Below are 27,190 nucleotides of genomic sequence, written 5' to 3' on the forward strand. Positions count from 1 at the left end.
ATATAAAGAACTCTTAATTCAACAATAAAAAGATAAAAACCCCAATTTTAAAATGGGCTAAGAAATTGAATAGACATTTCTCCAAAGACCTAATAGCCAATAGCACATGAAAAGATGCTCAATGTCATCAGTCATTATGGAAATGCTAATCAAAACCACAATGAGAGGGACTTCCCTGGTGGCGCAGTGATAAAGAATCTGCCTGACAATTCAGGGGACACGGGTTCAAGTCCTGGTCCAGGAAGATTCCACATGCCACAGAGCAACTAAGCCTGTGCGCAGCAACTACTGAGCAAGCGCTCTAGAGCCCGTGAGTCACAACTACTGAGCCTGTGTGCCACAACTACTGAAGCCAGCACACCTAGAGCCTGTGCTCTGCAACAAGAGAAGCGACCTCAATGAGAAGCCCACGCACTGCAATGAAGAGTAGCCCCTGCTCACCACAACTAGAGAAAGCCCGTGTGCAGCAACGAAGACTCAATGCAGCCAAAAATAAATAAAATAAAATAAATTAATTAAAAAGAAACAAAAACCCACAGTGAGATACTATTTCATACCCACTAGGGCAGCTATAATAAAAAAGACAAATAGTAACAAGTGTTGGCCAGGATGCAGAGAAATTAGAACCCTCCTATATTGTTGGTAGGGAGGTAAAATGGTGTAGCCCCCTTGGAAAACAGTTCAGCGGTTTCTCAAAAAGTTAAACAGAGTTACCATACGCATGCTCATATTCCTTGGGGTGTCTCTGAGGCCTAGGTTTAAAGTGCATTTTCCCAGAGAGTATTTGAATTTGCTCTGCAAGTTTCTTCTGCCAGGTGGAGAAGTAGCCATCCAAGCCCACTTTAAACTACATTTTTAGTTGGAATCTTTTGTTTGTTTTTTACATAGTTCAGAAATTTTGCCAAAGTCATGTTTTTCCTCCAACAAAACTTAAGTTGAGACAGACAAGAGTCAATGATAAATCCTTCTGTGTGGTATTTTCTTCCTTGTTTATAAGCTGAAGTAAAGTACTATATCTTCTTGGGGTTCTCAGATCCATGTAGGGATTTCCAACCAATCTTCCACCATAAGGGGACAAGCCTTTAGTTTTCTCTCCTGCTCACTGCACCTGTTAGAACTCAAGCTTTAGGCCATCCATGTAGACAGATGCCTCCAGAGCAAACACCAACATTTGATTATATATATATATATGTATATATATACATTTTTAGGTGTCCTATACCAGGAGAGTTTCTCTAGACACCTAATCCTCCATAATGCCCGCAATGAAAAATCTGACAAAGCATATTTGTGCAGAAGTTCACATTCCCCATCCACCCCCATCTCTAAGAAAAAGTCTTTAAGTAAACACTAGTCTCTGGGAAAATGTACCTTGTTCATTCTGTGACTTTTTACCCTCTGGACATTCTCACATCAACTATGGTTTCAGAACACAGTGTAGGAGGGAAAGATTAGATTGAAAAGTTAAGTTGCAGTCACATTAAAAGTCTTAAATGCAAAGATAGGAATATTTGGATTTCCAAATTATCACTTTTTGATTCAATAGGTTGAAATTCCATGACAGACATACTTCCAACTAACAATATATATATATTTTTCAAATAGGTTCTTTCATTCAAACTATTGATGGAAGAAATTTTTACATACTAAGGTATGGGGAAATAATTCTAGCTTATACACAAATTAACTTGAATTTTATGCTAACTAAAACAGCCTGTTTGTGGCCTATCAAACATACGTTGTACATCTGCTTTAATTATTAAAGAAAAGGGTGCATTGACCATAAGTAAAGAATGCACATGTTAAAAATAAAGATTAAATGCCTCCCTTCCTGGGACACCAATACTGGTATTCTTTCAATGATAAAGACTCCCTTCCTAGGTACCAAGGCCACACTGACTCACTGTGTACATGGTGATCTGGTTTTTTGAAGATTTGAAAGAATGTATCCCTTATTTGACGTTCTTTGTTCTTATAAGATATAATACTGCTGAAAACCATGCTTCTCTGGAACAATTCCTCAGAGTTATCTGAGAGGCTGTCTCCTTGGCTATAGTCCTCAGTTTGGCTCAAATAAAACTCTTTTCTATTCTTATTACAGATTGTTTATTGATTATTTCCATCAATATTGCTTGGCATAGTTGGCAGGATATCAGAAAAACCCATCTGAGGTTACCTGAAGTCTATACTGGACCAGCGCCTTGGTACCAAGCACAGCCCCTTGAGCCCCCCTGGCTTCACAGAACCCTTCAGGTGCATTGGTGAGTTTTTCCTGATATCTAGATCTCCTTGTATTAAGTGACAGTCTATGACTTTTATTTGAGCTGTTATCTTAAGACTTGGAGTCTTAAAGGGGTACTGTTACATTTCCTAGGTGAAGAGAACCTAGGGAAAGATCCTAGGCAGAGGGTCTAGGAGTATAAACTTTAAAAATTGTGAATCACTATACTGTACACCCATAACATATAATGTTTTATATCAACTATACTTCAATTTCAAAAAAATAATGATTATATTTTATGGCCTGTCTACCTAAAAATAGTTTCTCCAATTTTTGGTAACTTGAAACTTCAGAGTTTTGCTAAGTTAAATTGAATGATGAGAATTCATTGAATATCCAGATCATTTCTCATTAAGATAAAATACTGAAACATTAATTGCTAAGCAAGTCTAAGTTTACCTACTTTTCTTACTAAAGAAAAACTAAAGATATTTGGATTTATTAGACCTATGTCTTATACCACATAGAGGGAAGAATATTATAAGAAAATGTACGTTTCTAGAGGTTATAAAATGTGTTCACAGATTTACCAATCAGAAAGTGCTGATATGACAGTTTACAATAGCCTGCTTCTCAAGAGATTAAGGTTTTTTAAGGGTTAAAAATTATAACATAGGTGTAATTAAAGCTACTAGAAGTAATAAGGGAAGCATTTCAGTATACAAGGAAAATAAGATGTGTGTTTTCAGTAAAAGGAGATAAGAAGAATGGAAATGCATTTTGTTAAGGGAAAAGAAATTTTGTCCTGAAGCACCTCAAAGAGAGATATTAAACTAATTAGGCTTATTTTGTATATTAAATTACATGGGAAGCATTGTCAAATAAAAGGTAACATTAAGCCTTCTTTATGTTGTGTTTATATATAAGTATTTGAGAAATTATATGAAATTCATATAAATCTTATATGTCCTAACATAAAATGTTATTTGTCATCAAAATTTAGGCTCACATGAAAGGGACTGAACCTGAGTATTAGGGAAATACCCTAGGTGACTTTCATACAAAAACAACAACGACAGGGACTTCCCTGGTGGTCCAGTGGTTAAGATTCCACGCTCCCAATGCAGGGGGCCTGGGTCAGGGAACTAGATCCCACATGCTGCAACGAAGATCCCACAGGCAGAAATGAAGATACTGCATGCCACAGCTAAGCCCTGGTGCAGCCAAATAAATAAATAAATATTAAAAAAAAACAAAGACAACACCAACAGAATCTGTAAAGATTATGGCACATGTAGATAAAGTCCATTCTGTTTTTGCAAAAATTTACCCCTCATTGTCAGACTTTTGCCATCCTGATGTCCTGGTAACATGGCAAGAGTCTGCTCCTAGATCAGAGAAATTAAGATGGGTAAACAATAGCTGTGAATTATAAACAGTCAGGGCTATGGGAAACCCAGAACAGCTTGGCACTTCTTGGCTCCCTGGCCAACTCCATCTTTTTGTTTGAAGGTTAAAGCCTCCCCTTGCTGCAAGCTGATGCCCTCACCATGAAAAAGAAACTTAGAAAATGTGTTTTCCACTTGGGGTATAGTTCTACAGTCTCCAGTGATCAAGGCAGCCACTTACTGGGCAAATCAACAAAAACCTCACAAACTTCTTGAAATTATCACTGTCAATACTATCACCCTCAATCATCAGGCAGTGTGGACAGAACTAATGGAAAAAACTAGACTCAAGTAGAACAAAAATTAATTACATGGCTTTGAATGAACTGATAAATATGATTATAATTTTACAACTTTTTGTCTGAAATATTACTAGCTTTTAATCTTTGTTGTCCAGATGCAAGGGAAATTTTCACCTTAAGCTAATTATGACTTACAGCAATTTAGTAAATTATACCCTTGTTAAGAGAATTGAAGCATTTACCTTTTATCTCTACCTGATCCCTCCAGAATTTGGAAACTCTTAGGTTCCCAGCAGGAGCTTTCCAGGAAGGAAGGAAGGCCACTTCCTGGCAGGTGTAGTAACCTCAAGATATTTTGGACCTCAAGAAGAGAGATATCCACCTAAATCTGTAGCTATTGCAGATGGGATCTGATGACAAGTCCTTGGCATGGCTCTCCTGGCCTTGAGAGGTCTTTTAAAAGTTCAGTTTGAGATTCCTTATGAAAAGTTCCAGCAAAGCAAAATTTAAAAGAACCTATACGATCAATTATACTTATGTAAATAATCAGGCCAAATTTACTGAAACCAGACTTATTTAGCAAACAAACTGGTTTTAATTTAACTATATTTGATAGAAATAGGATAAGTTTAAAGATAAAAAATTATGTTTCAACAATATACCTTTATGGATATTAAGTTTTAGTGTTACTGTCTTTGAGGTTTGGTATTTTCTGCCTTCTACTCCCTAGTTGGCTTCTTGTTACTATGTTACATTATAATAAAATTTAATTGAATTATTAAAAGGATATTCGAAGCTTGTTTCTGAAGCTGATCACAGTAATGTATCTTTGGATGAAGATCAGTTGCCCCATGACCCACAACCAGGGGATTATACATACTGGAGAAAGACATGAATTAAAGGACTCTCTCTCCAACCTAGATGAAAGTGCCCTTATCAGGTATAGTAGCATATGCACAATAAAACCGAAGGGCATTGACTCTTTAATTTATATTTTCTACTTAAGAAGGGCCTCTGCACTGGACTGGTCTATGGAAAGAACTGCTGACCTCCAACAACACTCACACCAGCATAAGAAAAAGATGACAACAGTAGTAAACAGCTTACCCAAGAACCCAGACCAGGACTGTGAGACCCATTCTACTAGTTCAGTTGAAAGCTTACCAAATGTTTGTCCCCCTATCAAAATCTAAAGTTATTGTTTTACTTCTAGCGATACTTTTGACCCTGTATTCAGGATGGCAAAAAAAATTCTTAGTAAATTTATCACAAAGTATACTTCTGGGGCAATGTAACCAATTGTTGGATCTATCATCAAATTCCTCAGTCAACATAAGACCAATATAGGCCCCTCTTAATACCTATCACTGACTTTCAGATGTACTTAATATTGCCATCCCTCTAGACCAACCCCCCTCTGGCCTAACCTTTCACGTTCAAATTCTTCAACATACTAGATGGACACATTAGTGTGTCCATCTAGTATCCTCAGATACTATCCTCAGTCCTCAGAGACTGAGCACAACTTACCCCAGGATCCCTTCACTCTGTCTCTTACTCTATTGAAAAATGTCTTAAAGAGAAAAATGCAAATAAATTATGCCAGCAACTCCCATATGTTAAATACCATGCAGATGACTTTTGGAAAGCCTACAAGAGGAATGACCCATAGTTTAATATTGTGTTGACAAAACTTCCAGTTAATAAGGCTATCAATGAGAGCACTCTGGGAGGGATCACTTGTGCTCCCCCAGGTTTTGTCTTCATATGTGGTACTGGAACTGATCCACTTTCCCAAGGATGGGCATATAAACGTCTTAATAACTGGTAAATAGAAGATTTATATTTATAAGGACATTATGTTACCCCATTTTCTGTACATAAGGAAACAGATGAACTTCCTTCCTTTCTTCATTACAGAGTCAAAAGATTCATGTTAGCAAGAAACCAAGATACCTGGTGGCAAAATCTTTTGGGAATCCTAGTTCCTAATGCGAGAGTATATGCAAACAAAGAGATGATCAGAAATCTATCAGCCACTATTGGTCAAATAGCCAAAAGGCTGTAAAAAGCATTTTAGCAATAGACACCCCTAAATTCCTTAGCCCAAGTAATATTAGATAACAGGGTAGCCTTAGATTTTCTTTCATTTTTTTCTAAATTAATTAATTTATTTTTGGCTGTGTTGGGTCTTCGTTGTTGCATGTGGGCTTTTTCTAGCTGCGGCGAGTGGGGGCTACTCCTCGTAGCCGTGCGTGGACTTCTCATTGTTGTGGAGCACAGGCGCTAAGCGTGCGGGCTTCAGTAGTTGTGGTGCGTGGGCTCAGTAGTTGTGGCACACAGACGTAGTTGCTCCGCAGCCTGTGAGATCTTCCTGGACCAGGGCTGAACCCATGTCCCCTGCATTGGCAGGTAGATTCTTAACCACTGCGCCACCAGGGAAGTCCCTGCCTTAGGTTTTCTACGGGCTAAACAAGGAGGTATTTGTGCTATTACTCATACTACTTGTTACACATATCAATACCTCTGGAGAAGTTGACACACCCAGAAAAAATTTCCCCAAAAGCAAAATGGTTACAAGATGTAAGAAAAACTAACCCTTTAAATGATCTGTTCAGTAGACTCCCCTCAGGAATAGACAATTTTTTCTGTTTTGCTTTACAGACGATGATCATTGTCACAGTATGTATTAGTATTCTTTTCCTAGCTATCATGACATGTATCACTGCTTGCTTTAAGCCTACTGCTAAAAGCATGTGTACAATGTTTGTGTGACCATTCAATGCAATTGCTAAAGTGTACAGTCTCTAAAATATTTTCCCATTCGCATACCTGTGTGCTTGTTCACTATATCTGATTAGTTTACCCTCAATGTGGATAACTAGCAAATCTCTATACACATATAAACAAACAAACAAAAAGAGGCCTAGCCCTGAGGGACATGATGGACCCAGGGCAAGCAGCAATCACTCTGGCATCAAGGGACAAATATTTTGATCATCAAAGCTTTCTGTTGAAAGATTTACAATCTAAAGGGGGAAGTGATGAAAGAAATTTTCACATACTGAGGTATGGGGAAGTCATTCTGGCTTAAATGTGAGTTAACCTGAATTTTGTACTAACTAAAACAGCCTGGTTTTAGCTTACCAAACATACATTATACATCTGCTTTATTTTATTTTTTTTTAATTGAAGTGTAGTTGATTTACAATGTTGTGTTAATATATCTGCTTAAATTATTAAAGAAAAGTATGCACTGACCAGAAGTAAAGAATGTCCATGTTAAAAATAAAGATTAAGGAATTCCCTGGTGGTCCAGTGGTTAGTACTCCACGCTTTCACTGCTGAGGGCCTGGGTTCAATCCCTGACCGGGAAACTAAGATCCCACAAGACACGTGGCATGGCCATAAAGTAAAATAAAATAAAATAAAATAAGATTAAATGGCTCCCCTCCTTGAATGCCAATGCTGGTATTCCTTCAATGGTAAGACTCCCTTCCCAGACACCAAGGTGATACCAACTCATTGTGAACAGGGTGATCTCTTTTTTTTGAAACGTTGCAGGAATGTATCCCTGACTTGTTTGATGTTCTTTGTTCCAACAATATATAAAACCGTGTGAAAACCATGCTTCTCCAAAGCAGTTCCTCACAGTTATCTGAGAAGCTGTCTCTGGGGCTATAGTCTTCAATTTGGCTCAAATAAAACTCTTTTCTATTCCTACTATAGATTGTTTATTGATTATTTCCATCAACACAGCTAACTGGTTCATGTGTGCCTGACACTGGTTTCACGCTGTATGGAGTAAAAGAAATCATTAAAGACAAGTTCTGTCCTTAAGTAGTTTATAAGGAAACGTGTATCTGGGAAACATTTCTTGTATGCAAATAATTACCACATAAAGCAAAAGAAGTGCTAAATTAATGGTGAGAGTTCAGACAGCTAAACAGGTTCAAAGTAGGGAGTAGTACTTCCAACGTGGGCTGGGGGGAGGGTGACCAATGATCCTGGTTTGCTGGGGACTGAAGGGCTTCCTGGGACACAGAACCTTCAGAGAGAAATGCAAGATAGTCCTGGGCAAATAGGCCAGCTGGTTACCTTAATAAAGGCAGTGTTATAGGCGGAGTCAGAGAAGGCCTTGTGGAGGACAGGAGATGGAAATTGAAAAGAACCCTGTAGAATTAGTTGGATTGGATTGGCTACCTTCATTAATACCTTTTACATATATACAAACTAACCCCCTTCACCACTCTTACCAATAGCAGTCCTAACAATTGTGCAGTGATTCCATTTTCGTGAGTACTTTCTTTTGATTGTCATGTGGGTTGAAATCTTTTATCAAACATTGGCTTCTACCTTCACTATTGTACCTGTGTATCCTACATAGTTTTCTAATTACCAGTTGCTCTACTTCCCTTCAATACTGTGTTAAATGAGAGCTTTTTGTAATGCCTCCTCCTCTCCAAATGTATTAAATTACAATGGAGTCTGTATGGGTGGGTCAAAAATTAGAAAGAAGGCTGCTTAGAAGCAAAAATGGGTCTTCATTTGAATACAGATTCTCATAAGCAAGAGTTAGCTGACCTTAAACCAGAGAGGGGAAGTGTCCACCTATGTGAAATACTGTAAACGAAAGCTTATCAAACTTTAATGTGTAAAGAAACTACCACCTCCTCCTCCTATCCTGTAAAACTTGCAGATTTTGACTAGTAGGGCTGGGAGGGCCTAGGATTCTGAATTTCTAATAAGCCCCCAGGTGATTCCATTGCTGCTGGTCCTAGTACCATACCTGGGGTAACAAGGCTGTAAAGCAGAAAGGCCCTTTCTGGCACCTGTACTTGCCCAAATTTCCCTCCACTCCCTAAAATTCTTTTACTTTGCTGCTGAGTATGAAAGTCCACCAATTATACTTTCTGAAACAAGGTGCAGATATATTCACTACTTAACATTAACTTGTTTAATCAGATAGTTTTCCTCATTATACCCACTGAGTTAGGAACTTTAAGAATGGACATTGATTATTGTGGGTAAGTCATAAAGAATTTAGTAATGAGTCACTGTATTAAAGGGTGAGCATAAAGGTGGAACATGAAGAGTTTAGGAAGAAAGGTGGGTATTGGGCACCTGCAGAGTTCTGTGAAAGCAGGGGCACTTGGGGTTCTGCCAAAGGCCATATTAGCAAATAGGAGGAATTGAAGAGGCCAGAGGCTATTTATAATGAACCTCATAGTTTCATAGCTTTGCCTTGGGCCAGTCTGAGGAAACCTGATCCTAATAAAAATAGCAAGTCTAGTCCTTATTTTGTATAGAAAGATAATATGACGCCTGTATATATCAGTAAAGATTCACTGTTTTTTCTCAATTTGCTTATGCAGTTGTGAAATTCAAGAAGTTAGTTTGGTAAATGCACATGCTAGTTGAAACTGTAGGAAATGTCTTCTAATAAATATGTAAGATTTCAAGATAGGATTTAGAGCTAAAATTATGACCAGTGACTGACAATACAGAATAATAGTGCTTAAATGAGTCAGAGATCACCGAGCCTTTTTATCCTATGGATGCAGAAACTGAAAACAAGCAGGTTTAAATGGATTTCTCAACTTCGTTCAGGTAGTTAATATAATAGTGTGGACTTGACTACCATGACTGTTGACTTTTAACCAAGGGCTTTCTATAATACTATGTACAAGTTAAAAAACCCAGGTTAACATTTCCCAAAAGGTTTCACATTTTAATGTAAGGTTTTTTTTTTTTAATGTATATAAGTGGTTTTTTTTGTTTTTGTTTTTTTTTTAGGCCACACAGCATGTGGGAATCTTAGTTCCCCAAGCAGGGATCGAACCCATGCCCCCTGAATTGGGAGCGCAGAGTCTTAACCACTAGACCATCAGGGAGGTCCTATATAGAAGCATTTTTGTGCTTAATGATCTTGTACTTAATGGTTCAATTACTTTTGACAAATTTCCAATTTTTTGAAACTTTTCTTTTCTTTCTTTCTTTCATTCTTTATTTCTTATAAATCCTGTGTCATGAGCTCCATTTAAAAAAAAATTTCTAGGAGACCTATGCAATTTATTATAAATGAGATCAACACCAAGATAAACCCATTTATTTTCTGAACATATTCCAGGTGTCACCAAGAGCCCTCCTTTTTTTTTTAACATCTTTATTGGAGTATAATTGCTTTACAATGTTGTGTTAGTTTCTGCTTTATAACAAAGTGAATCAGCTGTATGTATACATATATCCCCATATCCCTTCCCTCCTGCACCTCCCTCCCACCCTCCCTATCCCACGCCTCTAGGTGGTCACAAAGCACTGAGTTGATCTCCCTGTGCTATGCAGCTGCTTCCCACTAACTACCTATTTTACATTTGGTAGCATATATATGTCAATGCTACTCTCTCACTTCGTCCCAGCTTACCCTTCCCACTCCCCGTGTCAAGAGCCCTCCTTTTGATAAAACAGTAAAATCTCCTCTCTTATCCTGAAAGGAAGCCTGGTTTTCTTCTGAAATTCCTCCACCTACTATACACATATTTCCATGTCTGAATTTGGATAGCTAAAGGCAGATGCGAAGTAGACGTTAGAGTCAAATGAGATATACATGTGGGTCCTGACCTCTGATGTTACCCCACCTGTCAGCTTAGCCTACTTGGTTAGGACACACCTTGAAGCAGTTGGAAGGTAAATATTAAACAAATAAAGGTTAGTATGTACTACTTCACAATGGAGATTGTAAAGCAGTGAAATTTCTCACCAGGAAAGTCACAGACTAATATGTTACTTTCCCAGGCTCCACCTTCCCCCTTGTCAAAAATGTATTATGATATCAGACTTTCATACTCTAATGTGAGTTTTTTTGTTATGTTTTTTATTTTTTTTGTGGTACGTGGGCCTCTTACTGTTGTGGCCTCTCCCGTTGTGGAGCACAGGCTCTGGACGTGCAGGCTCGATGGCCATGGCTCATGGGCCCAGCCGCTCCGCGGCCTGTGGGATCTTCCTGGACCGGGGCACGAACCCATGTCCCCTGCATTGGCAGGTGGACTCTCAACCACTGCGCCACCAGGGAAGCCCTCTAATGTGAGTTTTAACTCAACTTATTGCATTTTCTAAAACAATTTGGATCTTATACCTCTGTGCTACTCTACGCAAGAGTGACAAAAATGTGAGGTCTCCAATCTTATCTGTTACTGACATTGGTAGAGGACAAGAAAGCATTGTTTTAGTGGAGAAGGTTTTCAGAACCCCTGAAATCTCACTTGGTAGAGAACAGACTATTCTGGCATTATGGTTCTGGTGCCCGCAGGTTAATTCATTAGGTAATAAAGCACAGAGTTCACTATAGTTAGCCTAAAAGGTGAATGCAAAATTTTGGATTCAATGCCTCTGAAAACCTTTTTAGAGAAGTTCTTCAAATACAAGAGAACTGAATTTATGTTATGCCAGCAGGACTTTCTTTTTAGTGCCCCATTCAGTGGAATTTTATTTGGAATACTTCTGGATGTTAATTTATAATGTCTTCAGGACTTATGTTTAAACAACATGTTTTTAAATAGATTACTTTAGAGGCTGATGAATCAGAATAATAAAAATAAGAAATATGTACATTCATTTCTCAGAGGAAAGACATTAGATAAACCCAGAGTAATATTGGTATTTATTGTCTTAAGATTGCTCTTTCTTTTCCTAGTTCAAGAAAATGTACTTAATAATTTTCTGAATGTCTCTAAAAGTCCGGATATCATTTCTCTATGTTGAAATTTTGTCTGTTTTAATGAGATTTAATTTATATACAGCAAAACTCACCTGTCAGAGATATTTAATTGTCCTGTAAATCGATCCAATGAACTAATCACTGCTAATGTTTTAACAGGTATGGACTTATCAATGTGTTCTCTAATAGAATTACACTCTGGGAACTTTTTGAAATAGAGTCTTACCCAAAGTCAAGATTCTTCTGGAATGATTCCAAGGATGCTTGCAAATCTGTGGTCAGAGTATTTTGGAACAGACAGTTCTCAAAACAATCTTACCACATAGACCCTTAACTAGCAGCCCAATCCTTTATAACAGTATGGCTGGACTGCCTCTATAAAAATTTTCCCTATAATTACAGAGCTAAATGAGAATTCCCCTTTCTGATGTGTAGAACCTTTTTACAGGTCAAGAATGAGATAGTATAAAGTAAATCCCTTCAGTGTGAGAGACAGAACATAGCATGTAGAAATCTGTGCTTTCCTTTTTTAAAAAAATAAATAAATAACTAGCACACATCCCTCTAATACCTTTTTTACCAGAATACCTTTAAACACAATCATTTGGCAAATGAATAAATATTTACTGAGCACCTACTATGTGTCAGACACTATGCTGTGTGGTTTTTTTTTTTTTAATTTTATGTTAATCACAATTTATTCAAAAATATTTTCATTCTATTATTGATACTGTAGTTTCTTTTTTTTTTTTTTAACATCTTTATTGGGGTATAATTGCTTTACAATGGTGTGTTAGTTTCTGCTTTATAACAAAGTGAATCAGTCATACATAAACATATGTTCCCATATGTCTTCCCTGTATGCTGTGTGGTTTTAAACGTACACATTTCATTTTTCTTACTATACTCATTCTTCCCTTTTATAAAGCCAATCCAGTGTTTACAATGCTTACAATCAAGGCTCTAAATTTCACATATGTAAATATAAATAAAATGGTTATATGATTTATATGTCCATTAGACCATATTACTTGAGGTAAAAGACTACCTGTTCACTTTTCTACCTCTGAGCCTGAGCCTAGTCCAATGCCTGCCACTTAGTACGTAGGATCTCATTAAATCTTTTTTGAATAATTCTTTTTTTGGGGGGGGCTGGTCCTGTGGCTTGCTGGGTCTTATTTCCCTGACCAGGGATCGAACCCAGGCCATAGCAGTGAAAGGGCCAAGTCCTAACCACTGGACAGCCAGGGAATTCCCTGGAATAATTCTTAAAGAAATTGTGGAATGGTTTGTTGGACAGATCATTGTGATTAGTTCTTCATAAGTGTATTACTGATATAAATGGTGTTTCAAGTTACTAGGTAAAGGGGAGTAATATGTGAACTTGACCTTCCTCAACAGTGCTTTGTACGTAATGGGTACTCAATAAAGATTTAATTAAATGGGGAATTTTAAAAAGCATTGTGAGGGGTACAAAGCTCTATATGACATGGTTTTATAAAAATATATGTAATCAGAGACTCCACTTCCCTAGTCCCCAGGCTTGGGGTTTACTCATGCCCTAGTTTTTCCTCAGAGTGTGAATACTGGATCCTTGTAGTCTAGGACGCTTGGGGAATCCAGGGTAACCAGTGCACAGAATTTCTTGCTGCTATCATGAAATGGAATGCTGATAGCAAATGGCAACTGGCCTCTACAGAATGCTGGCTGGTCCTCTGTTCTGGCTTCTGCCAAGGCACTGGCAGGATACTTGTTCATAACAATATCCTCTATCCACATGCACTGCTGCCTTATGGGCCATAATCTGATTCTGGACCCAGAATCAGGATGTGCTCAAGTATTTGCTACTTTATGGACCCAAGGCTCTGGCTAATTTTTCTCTTTTCCTCTTTGGAAGCAGGGCAAATTACTGTTAAATTTAGCTCCAAACGGAAAGATACATTGTTTTTCTAGCCTGAAGTTCCAGCCAAGCCTTCATCCTCAGAGTTATGACCATCTTCTAAGTCCCTGGGCCCCACAGAAGAGAAGAAATAGCTCTTTATTTGTATTTATGGGCCCTCCTTCCTGTACTTTTCTTGGTTCCTGCCATGGGATTCAAAGAATGGACAGTAACTACCTTTTAGGCAGCCAAGTGGGCGATGGTCTTGCTTGGACGTGGCCAGCCCCCATACTGCCTATTTTCTGTTGTTTTGTGGGTATTCCAGCCTCTTCGCTCCATCTTGGATCCTTTGCTACCTATGAAAGGAGAAAGAGCTTCTATCAGCCTTGGGATCCTCTTTTCTCTGGGTTCACCTTTGTTTCTTGAAAACTCCAAAACATTCCTTAGCTTTTATGGTTCTCCTTTGTGCAGCCTTCTATAAATACCCATCTTTTCCCGAGCAAATAAAAGCAAGGACATAGCTGGGCAGTTCCTTCTGGGCTTAAGAGTCTTTGATGATTACTCCCAAACAAAGCTCAGCTCTGCTAACATTCCCAATTGACTGTAGGGACCTTAGAGAGGGTCTTGATGGCTCTTTGAAAAGGATTAAGTCTTCTTTTCCTCTTTCAGAATTAACCTCCTTAATTCTAGAAATCTTGGAGGCAGTTTCACAGCTTTAGCCTATGTCTCTGCCCTTCATTAAAAGCAATGTCTCGGGCTTCCCTGGTGGCGCAGTGGTTGAGAGTCCGCCTGCCGATGCAGGGGACGCGGGTTCGTGCCCCGGTCCGGGAGGATCCCACATGCCGCGGAGCGGCTGGGCCCGTGAGCCATGGCCTCTGGGTCTCCGCGTCCGGAGCCTGTGTTCCGCGGCGGGAGGGGCCACAGCCGTGAGAGGCCCACGTACCGTAAAAGCAATGTCTCTGATAACTTGATTTCTCTATGGCATCCATTGGAGATAAGTTTTTGGAGCAAAGCCCCTAAATGTGTATGATGTCTTAATAGTTTTGAATTTGGAGCTTCCCCTTTCTCTGAGTCTAGTCTTAAAACTTTTGACCAGAGAGATCTGACGATTCTCTATATTCTCAAAAAAATTTTTGTTTAAGTCTTAAGGTCCTAAATCCTAATACATGCAACAACATGGATGGATCTCAAAAGCATTATCCTAAGTGAAACAAGACAGACTCACAAAGTTACATACTATATGATTCCATTTATATGATATTCTAGAAAAGGCAGAGGTCATAGGGACAGAAAACACATCAGTGGATGCCAGGGACTGGCAGGGGCTGGGGGAGGGGTTGATTACAAAGAGGGCAGTTTTTTAGGAGATAGAAGAACTGTTCCATATCTTGATTTTGGTGATAGTTAAATGACTCAAAACTCACAGAAATGTACTAGTGTACAGTGTTAGTAAAGAGTGAGTTTTAACATATATAATCATAATTTTTAAAAATGGAAAAAACTGTTTCACCTAGATACTTTTTTTTTTTGGTTTTATTTTTGGCAGAGCTGGGTCTTCGTTGCTGCTTGAGGGCTTCTCGTTGCAGTGGCTTCTCTTGTTGTGGAGCACGGGCTCTAGGCGCATGGGCTTCAGTAGTTGCAGCACGTGGGCTCAGTAGTTGTGGCACACAGCCTTCAGTAGTTGTGGCGCACGGGCTTAGTTGCTCTGTGGCATGTGAGATCTTCCCGGACCAGGGCTCGAACCCGCGTGCCCTTGCTTGGCAGGCGGATTTTTAACCACTGCGCCACCAGGGAAGTCCCCCGGATACTTTTAAGAACCTACAAACACTTGGGGGTGGGGTGGGTGATGGTGGTGGGATGACTTGGGAGATTGGGATTGACATATATACACTAATACATATAAAATAGATAACTAATAACCTGCTGTATAAAATAAAATAAAATTCAAAAAAAAAAAAGAACCTACAAACACTTCACCACATTTATAAAGATATTTTCTACACGGGGTCATCAATAACTTTTAGGGCACCATCACTGGAACACTATATTGATATCTAGTCCCCTTCTAATATCTGCTGCTTTTGTAGGACTTCAGCAATTTGTCCTAAAATTTTATTTCTTTCTTTCCCGGGGGTGGAAAGGTCATTCCAGATAATACCCTCAGGTCATTCCAGATAATGATTCTGGAAATCATTACTTCTATCACAGGCTGAATGCCCTTTCCCACAGACTATTGCAACATAACGCGTTAGGCATGTCTCTGATGGCTTATCCAGGCTTGGGGTAATTTGCGTTTTCTTGAACACCAAGACGCCACAGTCCTTGCTTCAAGAAGAGTGCTGTAATCTTTTAGAAAGTTTTGGAGTCTGAGTTAGAAACTTAATAAACTACCTTCTATATGTCTACATTACACAAAACTCTCCAGGGATGGGGATCACAAAGAAGAAATATCATCATGTCCTCTCTCCTGCATATTCTGCCAACCACTCTATATCTGCCTGGTTTTGAAGCATAGTTTAGAATCCTTTCAAGCTCAGACTCACCACAGACTCTAGTCTCTATCTACCACATTAGCAGGGACTTTAAGCATCTCATCCATCCATGTGCCCTAGCCTGTCTGTAGCGTCATAGCCATTGTCTAAAAAATATTCAATACTTCCTACTTTGGGAGTTTCAATTAGTCCATACTATAAGTATGTGCTAGAAGGGAATTCATAGATATCCTGGATAAGGCCCCTGGTAATGTAACATTGTCTCCATGAACACATGATACAAATACTGTCCCACCTTTTCATCTTCCCAAATAAATTGCACTAGTCCCAAATCCACTTATCAGGAAGTCTAGAATTGCTGTCTCTTCAGGTTCCTTTCCTCCCCCTGAATTTTCAATTAACTCAAGGCCTTAAGCAGTTCAAAAGTTCAGTCTGACATCCTGCCTGTGACAAAGACTGTCAGCTGATCACCAAAGCTAGGATTGTTAGATTTAGCATGTAAACATACAAGATGCCCAAATATTATATGGAACATAACTTATACTAAAAAAATTGTTTGTTGTTTATCTGAAATTTAAATTTAACTAGGTGTCCTATATTTTATCTGGCAATCCTACACCAACCATTTCTTCTCTCTGGACATACAGCTCTACTATATTTCCCAGCTTCTCTTGCAGTTAGGTGGGGTCATGTCACTGAGTTCTAGCCATTAAAACCTCTCAAGCACAATCCTCCCTTCTCTTTTTCTTTCTAGCTGGATGGGGAATCCATCTGGTAAAGATGATGGGGCCACAAGATGGAGGGATTCTGGGTACCTACATCATCACTGGAGTGGGAGATGCCCAGGAGAATCACCCAGGACAGTCATGTGCCATGACCCATGAACACTGCATTAAATGTTATTTTTATTGTTAAGCCACTGAGATTGAGCATTAATTTATTATAGCAGATAGTTTTACCTTAACCAATACAGGACATTTGTATCTTGAAATGGATGGAGTGCTGTTATCTTAGTCTGTTCAGCTGCTGTAACAGAATACCATACACCGAGTGGCTTATAAACAACAGAAATTTATTTCTCACAGCTCTGGAGGCTGGGAAGTCCAAGATCAAGGTGCTGGCAGATTCTGTGCCTGGTGAGGCGCTGCTTCCTTGTGCATAGATGGCCATCTTTTTGCTGTGTCTTCACATAGCAGAAAGGAGAATGGTTTTCTCTGGGGTCTCTTTTAAAATGGCAAAATCTCATTCATAGAGCTCTGCAGCTAACGTAGACAAAACCCTAAAATCTGTGACATTAGCATAGTGGATCAGCAGTGGGAAGTAAGGAAACAGATATCCAAACTTAGAAAAATGGAGACGCGTATTATGTGCTAAAAAAAGATTTGATAAGACGTCACTTGAAATAACTTAGAAGGATGACTGTGTGCCTAAATGCATTTGTAATTCTAGGGCAGAGAGGTTAATCTTTTCATCTCTTCTCTTTCTTTTTTCCCTTCCTTCCTTCCTTTCCTTTTTTCGTTTTGGTACCATGTACCCCTATGGCAGTTTGGTGAAGCTGACAGACCCCATTTCAAAGTCATATTTTTAAATGTATGAAATAAAATGCGTACCAGAAAACCAACTGTACTGACAAATGCTTAGGAAAATACTTTTAAAAAGCAAAGATGTGGGGGCTTCCCTGGTGGCGCTGTGGTTGAGAGTCCGCCTGCCGATGCAGGGGACACGGGTTCGTGCCCCGGTCCGGGAGGATCCCACATGCTGCGGAGCGGCTGGGCCCATGAGCCACGGCCGCTGGGCCTGCGCGTCCGGAGCCTGTGCTCCGCAACGGGAGAGGACACAACAGCGAGAGGCCTGTGTACCGCAAAAAAAAAAAAAAACAAAAAAAAACAAAGATGTGATACAGTAACATATATGCATTTTTATTAATCCATTAAATAACAAGATCTAGGAATGTGTGATAGTTAATTTTATGTGTTAACTTGACTGGGCACTAGGTGCCCAAGTATTTGGTCAAACATTCCTGGTGTGTCTGTGAGTGTGTTTCTGGATGACATTAGTATTTGAATTAGTAGACAAGCAAAGCAGATTGCCCTCCCCAATGTAGGTGGGCCTCATCCAATCCATTGCAGGCCTGAATAGAATAAAAATGCTGAGTAAGGGAGAATTCATTCGCTCTCTGCCTGTCTTCAAGCTGGGACACTGGTATTCTGTCTTGAGGCTCAGACTTGGACTAAAACTTACATCATTGGCTCTCCTGGGTCTCAGGCCTCCAGACTCAGACTAGAACTATACCATCAGCTTTCCTGGGTCTCCAGCCTGCCAACTGCAAATCTTGGGACTATCATAATTTCAAAGTAGTAATGATTATATGAGTGTAAACAGTATCTTGAGGTATGTTACAACATGTATACAACAACTATAATATTATATGAATATACCTGGGACATAATTCACAGGAGCTGCTAATACTACTGTGATTTGTTGCCTACATTCATAACTAAATAAAGGAAATATTAACTTTCAGTTGGGGTTAGTGAAAATAAAGACGTAATTTGTTTCCCATGTTGGTTCGAGAACACTGTTGGTTCTCTGCCTGATCTCCTCAGATCCTTTGTAGGGGTTCCCTCTGCTAATCCCACAGTTTCTATTACCTTTGCTTTACCAGCTTTCACCTGAGACATTTCAGAGCACTGTCCTTGGGCTATGGGAGCCCTTTGTCTACAGATGTAGAAATTTGGAAATGCATGGGTGTTTAAGTCCAGAGGGCAGCCATGGCCAGTAAGTGACTGGTGAGGATGTATGACAACCCAGCTTCTTTGCTTTGAGGTATAACATATGCTCCAGAGTTCCCCTGTTGGATCAAGCTGAGGTTGGAACTTTGCCTAAAATTGCATCCTATCATTATTCTGTTTTTCCCTCATTCCTGGTTAATCCTTAATAAGTCACTTGCACATGAATCCTCATTTCAGTGTCTGCTTCCAGACAACTTGACTTAATACACCATCCAAGTTACAAATCCTTAGGTCAAGAATCCCTGCTCTAGGAAAGTGGTTGGAAAGAGTTTGAATACTAGTGTATTTGAGTTTTAACTTTCTGCTCTCAGCAAGTTATTCTTGAAAGAGATGAGTGTAGGCTAGAATTGAGCTGGACTCAATTCAGGCAGAGATCAAAGAGGATGAGGAAAACCCAGAGATCATGAGCCTTATAGGGCTGGGAAATCCTATGGCTTCTGGATTCCAAATATTAAGGGATAAGATTAAAAAAAAGCCTTGAGAGAAAAAGTCTCAGCAAGACTACTAAGTAAACAAAATGGCAGCTGTGCGGCAATTAGGCAATTATGGATGTTTTGTTCTCTGCCAGCCCTTAAGGTAACCACTTTTTAGGTGAAAGAGCAAATCATGAGGTAAAGAAGCAAAGAATTAAGATGACCCTGAGAAATGGATCTAGATGTAGCAAATAAAAATACAGGATACCCAATATTTTATCTGGCAACCCTAGGTCTAGTAAATAACTTTGGGAGTAGTTACTGGCACCTGAGTCTCAAAGCAAATAGATGAGAAAAGCCAAGTTCTGGAACTTGGAATTGTATTGATAAAGAACCCACGAGCCTAGTCTATAAAGCTTTTGCCTATCCAGGAAATTTTAAAACAGCTCTCAAGCCTCCACATCTGCATGGGCAGGGAGCACACTGTGAAAGCCCCCAAAGATGATGCACTCTCTGACATTGGCTTCAGATGTGGCCATGAAGGATAATGGAAAAGGAAGAGCCTCTTAGAAGAGGGAGCCAGGGACTGCAGAGAAAATTGGGAACAGAAATTCTTCCCAAAGAGCAGGACCATGGTCTAATCAAGGAAATTCTTCCACCCCAAGACAGAGGTCTTCACAGTGCCTGCGCAGCTGGTTTTCACAATTGCAAAGGACTGGCAACTGTGTGTTACCTCCTGTTCTTCTTGTTCCTGAATGGGGGTTGGTTTGTTTGTTTGTTTTACTGTGGATAGTATGTCCTAGCTCTGTCATTGAATGTAGGGGATGGGAGAGGACAATTTACAAAAAACTTGTTCTCCTAATTCTAAAGTCATCAGACCATGAGGAGCTATACCCAGACCTAGTGGAAAATACTGTGTCACCCAGAGATCCTGGATTTTGAGCTTGATGTAATGACTGGAAGAGACTTTGAGTTGTTTCCCTTGGTGCAGAAAGAGGATTGTGTTCTGTATATGGTAAAAAGGGATGAAATGGATATTTGATGGCCAGGAGAGAAGACTGTGGCAGAGACCAAACCCATGTTCTCTTCTTCCTGGGCACATAGTTTGACAACAGTTCCTAGTCTTTCTTGCAGTTAGGTGTGCCCATTTGTCTGAAAAATATAGTAACTTCTAGGCCGGGTCCATAAAAACTTCCCAGGATTGGGGAATTCCCTGGCGGTCCGGTGGCTAGAGCTCAGTGCTTTCACTGCCAGGGCCCAGGTTCAATCCCTGGTCGGGGAACTAAGATCCCACCAGCCATGCAGCATGGCCAAAAACAAACAAAAAGCTTCCCAGGAGTGACCCTTCATGCTTGTCCCCTATCCCCGACTTCTGATCACTGGAAGGTAATGATCCCCAGAGCAACCTTGGGAACACAATATTGAAGGTGGCAGAACCACACGGAGGAACTTGGGTACTTGAGTCACCATTCAGAGGAGAGCTGCCTAAGAGAACCACCTAAACAGAAACACACACTTTGGACTGTTGGGTGAATGAAGATTATGCTAAACTACTGAGATTTTGCTGACTCACCTAATATTAAGGTTAAGCGGCTCTCAAAATATGGCCCCAGACCATCAGCGTCAGTATCACCTGGCAACTTGTTAGAAATCCAAATTTTCAGTCTCTTACCCAGATCAGAACTCCAGAGATGGGGCCCAGCCAGCCTCCAGTTGATCCTGATGCACACTGAAGTTTGAGAACGACTGACTAAGGAAACAGCTGGTGTTAACTAATACAATATCCAAGTGGGCAGTCCCTAAAGTGGACCAGTTTACTGTTCCTATTGTTTCACAGTGATGCTACTGACCACTGGTCTAACTCTACTGACAGAAGATACTGGTACCCTTCTGACCCTGATCTCAGCACAGGCCATGATAGAACCTTGAGGGAGGATGGTCCTTTTCATTCAGTGATAAGCTCATCTAAGGTTGATTTTCAAAGGGGTTTCATTGGTGCTCATTTTTCTCAGACCCATTACCTCATAGACCAGGCACCACAAGAGCACTGTGTCAGTTAGGATGATCGACTTGTCCTGGTTTGTCTGGGACTTTCCTGGTTTTAACAATGAAAGTTTCTTGTTCTAGGAAACGATCCCCTGTCTCAGACCATCTGGGACCGTAATAGGGAAGAACCTTCATATTCTATTACAAGTTAATCACTAAAGGGATGCTGCCTATAAGCTTAAATTATACAAAACGGCCCATCTCTGGGAACCCTGCCTTCCAGGTAATAAGCATTAAGCTAAAATACCTTTGTTTAGCTCACAGGAATCATCCTGACCAGGCCCACCTGTGAATGACTGCAAGCAGGAAGAAATGAACACATCCCCTCTGGAGGCTGACCAGAACCAGAAAATGTTTGACTTTACTCCCTTCCCTTTTAGTATAAAAGAACCCTGAATTCTGACTCAGGCAAGATAGTTCTTTGGAACACGAGTCCACCATCTTCTCGGTCTGCCAGCTTTCCAAATAAAGTCGCTAATCCTTGCTCCAATGACTCGTCTCTTGATCTGTGGGCCTGTCACACAGCAAGCAGTATGAGCTTGGACTTGGTAACAGGATGTTTGGCCACCTTAGTCAATGTGGGTTGAAATGTTCACCATTTGTGACCCAGAGCCTTTTCTCACAAGGGTGAGCCATAACTCAACAAGTCAGGAAACTTTATTTTCAACTCCCAAACACAGAAGTCCTAATTACACTATCTTTCCAAGATAATTGACCTACTCATCTTTGAAGCTAGTTACCCTGTCTTATAGTTCTCTGCACACCTGCTTTTGTGGATGTGTGATTGCCGGGGTAGGGGTGGGGGATCTCTTTCATGGTCAATGGATAAAGATGACCAAGGTAACTTTCAAGTGCTTATCTCACTAAAGGGAGGGAGGAAGGGTAGGTACATTGATGTGTACCCCAACTTTATTTTTTATTAAAAATTTTTTTTGCATTTTATTTTATTTTTTATTGAGGTATAGTTGATTTACAATATTATGTAAGTTTCAGGTGTACAACATAGTTAAAATTTTTAATGTTATTAAAAATTTATAGTTATTAAAAACTATTGGCTATATTTCCTTTGCTGTACAATACATACTGTAGCTTATTTATTTTATACTGTATCCCAACTTTATAATGCAAGGTAGAATGTTAACTTTGCTGTGAATAATACACAAGATAAGGATTTCTTGGGACTTCCCTGGTGGTGCAGTGGTTAAGAATCCGCCTGCCAATGCAAGGGACACGGGTTCAATCCCTGGCCCAGGAAGACCCCACATGCTGCGGAGTAACTAAGCCCGTGCTCTAGAGCCCACAAGCCACAACTACTGAGCCTGCATGCCACAACTACTGAAGCCTGCACTCCTAGAGCCCGTGCTCCGCAACAAGAGAAGCCTCTGCAGTGAGAAGACCGTGCACTGCATTGAAGAGTAGCCTCCACTCGCCACAACTAGAGAAAGCCTACACACAGCAATGAAGACCCAACCCAGCCAAAAATAAAAATAAAGAAATGCACATCCTCTATTAAAAAAAAAAAGATAAGCATTTCTTCTTTCCTTAATTTCTTTAGGACTCATTCAGAGCACTGGTTTTCAATGGTGGGTGTGGGGTACATATCTAAGTTAAGTGGGGGAGATTTTTTTTTTTTTGCAGTATGCAGGCCTCTCACTGTTGCGGAGCACAGGCTCCGGACGCGCAGGCTCAGCGGCCATGGCTCACGGGCCCAGCGGCTCCGCAGCACGTGGGATCTTACCGGACCGGGGCACGAACCCGTGTCCCCTGCATCGGCAGGCGGACTCTCAACCACTGCGTCACCAGGGAAGCCCTGGGGCGATATTTTTTGAAGTACAAATCCTCCAGTGATGTGGAGTGCTGACTGGCCCTTAAATCCTGCCTGCTTCAAACTCATTAAAAACCTGGGGTTGGTTCCAGGACCATCTTCGGATTTGGGGTCCAATTCCATTTTAAATAAGACCCTTAATGTTCAGGCTTATGTACAATTACATGAAGTTTTAGCAACTTAGGGAGGGAAATTCTAAAATGCATTCAAATGGTTTGGGTTGATCCAGCACATGAAGATTAAGTGACCTCTCAACTGTTTTAATCCTACATTATGACCTTGTAGCAGTAACTATCTGTGAAGGAAAAGAATGATGACAAATGAAGATGAACTCATTATTTTATAATGGCTTGATAACATCATCATTACAGGAAGAAGTCCATGGACTTTGGAGCCAAACTACCTAAGTTTGAATTGTAGCTCTGCTACTTACTAGATATGTGACCTTTGGGCAAGTAATTTCATCTCTGCCTCAGTGTCCTCATCTGCCCATTTAACCGAGCAGTTATAACAAAGGCACAATATTGAGCAATAAAAAAATCCTTTTAAAAAGGGATGGAAGTGGGGGAAACAAGTCTGAATACTTACGCTGGTTTATTTGTGCCCTGTGACTTTATTTATTATTCTCACATCTCCCAGTTTGCAACCTAGTTCACGTGTGCCAAACGTTTGTAGAATCATATAAATTGAGCTTATTTATGTTCTGTTTAGAATTCTGAGGCATGATTAGACTCTTTGATCTATGTTGACCAAAGAAAAATGTATGTCTTCAAATAATGACTGCTCTGGAAAAGTCCTCGGTAGCAAATAGCGACAGATTTCTTCTATCCAAAGAGGACACCTAGAGGTTACTTTTGTAACGTGGTTGCCTATCCTGAAATGCTTTCCAAATTCTGTTCTTCACAGATCCAATCATAAATCATTCATCACAGATCCAGTAAGTCCAAGTAGAATAAATGTTAATGTGTAGCTAATCTTTAAGGAGAGGAAATAGACCCAAAGAGGTTACATTTGTTTTCCAGGCACAGTAGAAGTACATTACAAGGTACAGAAGAGCTTTCAAATGTGATAGGTGGAGGGAACAGTTATGAAGGTATGTTTGGGGGACATTTGGGGAAATCTGAGTATTGACTGAATGTTGGGTGATGTTATTGAGTTCATAATGATATTTTAGGTATAGTTAGGGCATTGTGCTCCTGTAGGAGAATGTTTCTGTTCTAGGAGATGCAGGCTGACATATTCAAGGGTAATGTACAGTTGTCTGAAACCTAGTTTCAGATGTTTTGGCAAAAGGGAAGTGTCCACACATGGAGAGAGATGAAGCAGGTGTAGCAAGATGTCAACAGTTGGTGAATCTAGGTGGGGAGGAATATGAAGCTTCATTATACTGTTCTTCCAGCTTTTCTGCACACTCAATTTTTTTCCAAAAGTTTCAAATTATAATGAAACATTGAGCTAAATCACTTAAAATGTTAACTGAATTTGTATCTTAACTTGTGACATCTCTTCTGCTGTTTTGTTCCTGTGTTGATATTTAAATTTTTAAGTCTTATATTCCCACTGTATTGTAATCACTCACATGATTATCCACTGCTCTTTGTATCTCTCATAGGAGACACAGCAAACACTCACAAATATTTGCTGATGCTTGAAAAAAACCTGATAGAAAACTTCATAGCTCCCCACTTGCGCCCTGCTCTCACTGACCTTATTTAGGGCCCGGAGGATGTTTCTTTCTGCCCTTTCTCCAACCCCCAACTTCCCCTGGCTGACTCACGTTCATCTTCCAGATTCCCATTCTAGTGGAAGCCTTCCTTGCCCCGCCTCTGTGCTCTTAGGTCATTTCCTGTCTCTTAGCACTTCATTATATTATAGTGTCTGTTATCTCAGCTGAATACCCCATTATAGTTTTCTTGAGAAGGGATTTTTTTTTTTTTTTTGCCTTTTTACAGCTGTAACCTTAGCCCTGACACAGTATCTGGCACATAGTAAGAAGTTAATAAATATTTAGTGACTGAATGGCCAATGCTACAGTGGCCAACTTTTTAGAGAGCCAAACTGGAATACTGCCCTACCAGATGGCCCCCCTCCCCAAATATATGTGTGTGTGTGTAAACTATACACATATGTGTTATTAATTTCATATAAAACATTTTTAAATAAGTGTTTATTTTGTATCAAAGTTTTAGGAAAAGATACAATAATGCGTGTTAATCCATGTTAACTTGTTTGGTATGGCCTAACTAATTCAGTTCAGTCTATTTTAGACTGAGTATTGATGTCTTTGGGGGAGAGGAGAAAACTTATGATTGATTTAGAAGTACTTGCCTTTCTCACTCTGGATTTGTGAGATTCTCAGAGTCAGAGCTTTCACTTCCCCTTCACAATGTTCAATTCCAAATTCTTTTCTGCAGATTGTGTAGTATGCTCTGTTTTGGTTATTTACTTTCTTAATTGTGCTGCATGGCTCCTTCCATCTACCTCTCATTAAAATAACACAGTTGTCTAACTTTCTTTTTCATGTTTAGATGATGCCGGTGTAGGTGTTGTAATTGTTATTTTTCATTACCTGAATTCTTAGAAAATTCACAGTATTCACAGTGTTAATAGTTAAACTAGTACTATCTTGATACAAAGCATAATAGTTAATCCATAGGCAAAGCCAAAAATGGATTGTTACAAGGCATTTAAATTGCCCACTTAAATTGTATCACTCCTGGCAAGGCAACAATGGATGATTCATTATTGTGAACTGGTAATTAAGGTTGCCAACATCAGCTTCAGGAGTAAAAACGGCAACCAGTGACTACACAGGTGGGGTAGTTTGTGTTGGGAGCCATTTGACTCGAAAAACAGTGTTGCTTTCAGACTGTATTTTTGTGGGCTGCCACAAGGCTTTTGCAGGTTTCCCCCAACCTGTTGCACCAGTGTGGAAACTTTGTGTCCTGTGGAGGGGTTTCCCATTAAGTGGGACTTTTCAGTGCTACAACCCTGGCAAACTAGGACCATTGATCACCCTAGTACTGGCAGCAATCCCTAAAATGTCAGAAAGACATAAGCAAAGAGAACGTCAATAATCAATTTTCAGAAATATGTTCCTCTGAGACTGTAAAATCAATTCTTAACCAAAAGCTAATTAATAAGTAACTTGTCAGCATATATCAAAAAAAGCAGTAACCACTGAAGACAGCCATGGTTCATTAAAAACAATTCTAATGTACTGTTGTTCATTTTAAAGTACCCTTGTTTCAGGACATACTGTGTAGCACAGGGAACTCTACTCAATATTCTGTGATAACCTATATGAGAGGAGAATCTAAAAAAGAATGAATATATGTGTATGTATAACTGAATCACTTTGCTGTACACCTGAAACTAACACAACATTGTAAACTAACTATACTGCAATAAAATTAAAATATGAAAAAAATAAAATACCATTGTTTCTTTTCTCGATAAGTTTATTAGATTAGTCAATGAGGGTAAATTCATAGACCCATATATGTTGATTTTTTTTTTTTTTTTGGTAAGGCATTTAAACTGTCAACTGAAAAAAAATGCACAACCTAAAAGTTGAGAATTATTTTTATGCAAGGACATTACTGAGGACTATAGCCCGGGAGGAAGCCTCTCAGACAGCTCTGACGACTGTTCCAAAGAGGTAAGGGAGGAGTCAGGATACATAGAAATTTTTGCTGAAAAAAAACCGTAGTCGAACATCAAAAGATTACTGCTAATCACACACAAAAAACAAATGTCTCAAGTTAATGATTTTAGTGTTTTTCTATGTATGGGAAGATGCAAGAGTCTGGGCTTGTTAAATTTATTCCCTTGATATGCATCTTAACTATCTAGGGCCAGTATCCTGTTTTTCTCCATCCCAGATTCCCCTCAGGGTGCACCGTTGGGGGTGGCTGCAGCAGTGGCTGATGGCTTTATGGCCACAATATGCTTTGTTTACTGAAGAGGCAGGTGACATTCCTTGTCTACAGAACTATTTGAGAGTACCTTGCTGATGAGATGTGCCATTATTCCTTAGTACATTAGTGTGTAGTTCCTATAAGCATTCTCTTGTATAATCACAATACAACTATCAGAATCAGAAAATTAACATG

At 39.6% G+C, this 27,190-nt stretch overlaps 1 long non-coding RNA gene across 1 annotated transcript in view; it reads left to right on the forward strand.

Annotated features, from left to right (window-relative positions):
• LOC132515811 (uncharacterized) overlaps window positions 1–27,190 on the forward strand; it is a 46,853-nt gene that overhangs the window by 16,488 nt on the left and 3,175 nt on the right. Inside the window, exon 2 of the long non-coding RNA XR_009539193.1 lies at window positions 2,102–2,253. This is a non-coding gene — a long non-coding RNA (uncharacterized LOC132515811). The remainder of the gene's footprint in view (window positions 1–2,101; window positions 2,254–27,190) is intronic.

The sequence above is a fragment of the Lagenorhynchus albirostris genome, chromosome 2 (assembly GCF_949774975.1).
Source record: "Lagenorhynchus albirostris chromosome 2, mLagAlb1.1, whole genome shotgun sequence".
Taxonomy (NCBI): Eukaryota; Metazoa; Chordata; class Mammalia; order Artiodactyla; family Delphinidae; genus Lagenorhynchus; species Lagenorhynchus albirostris.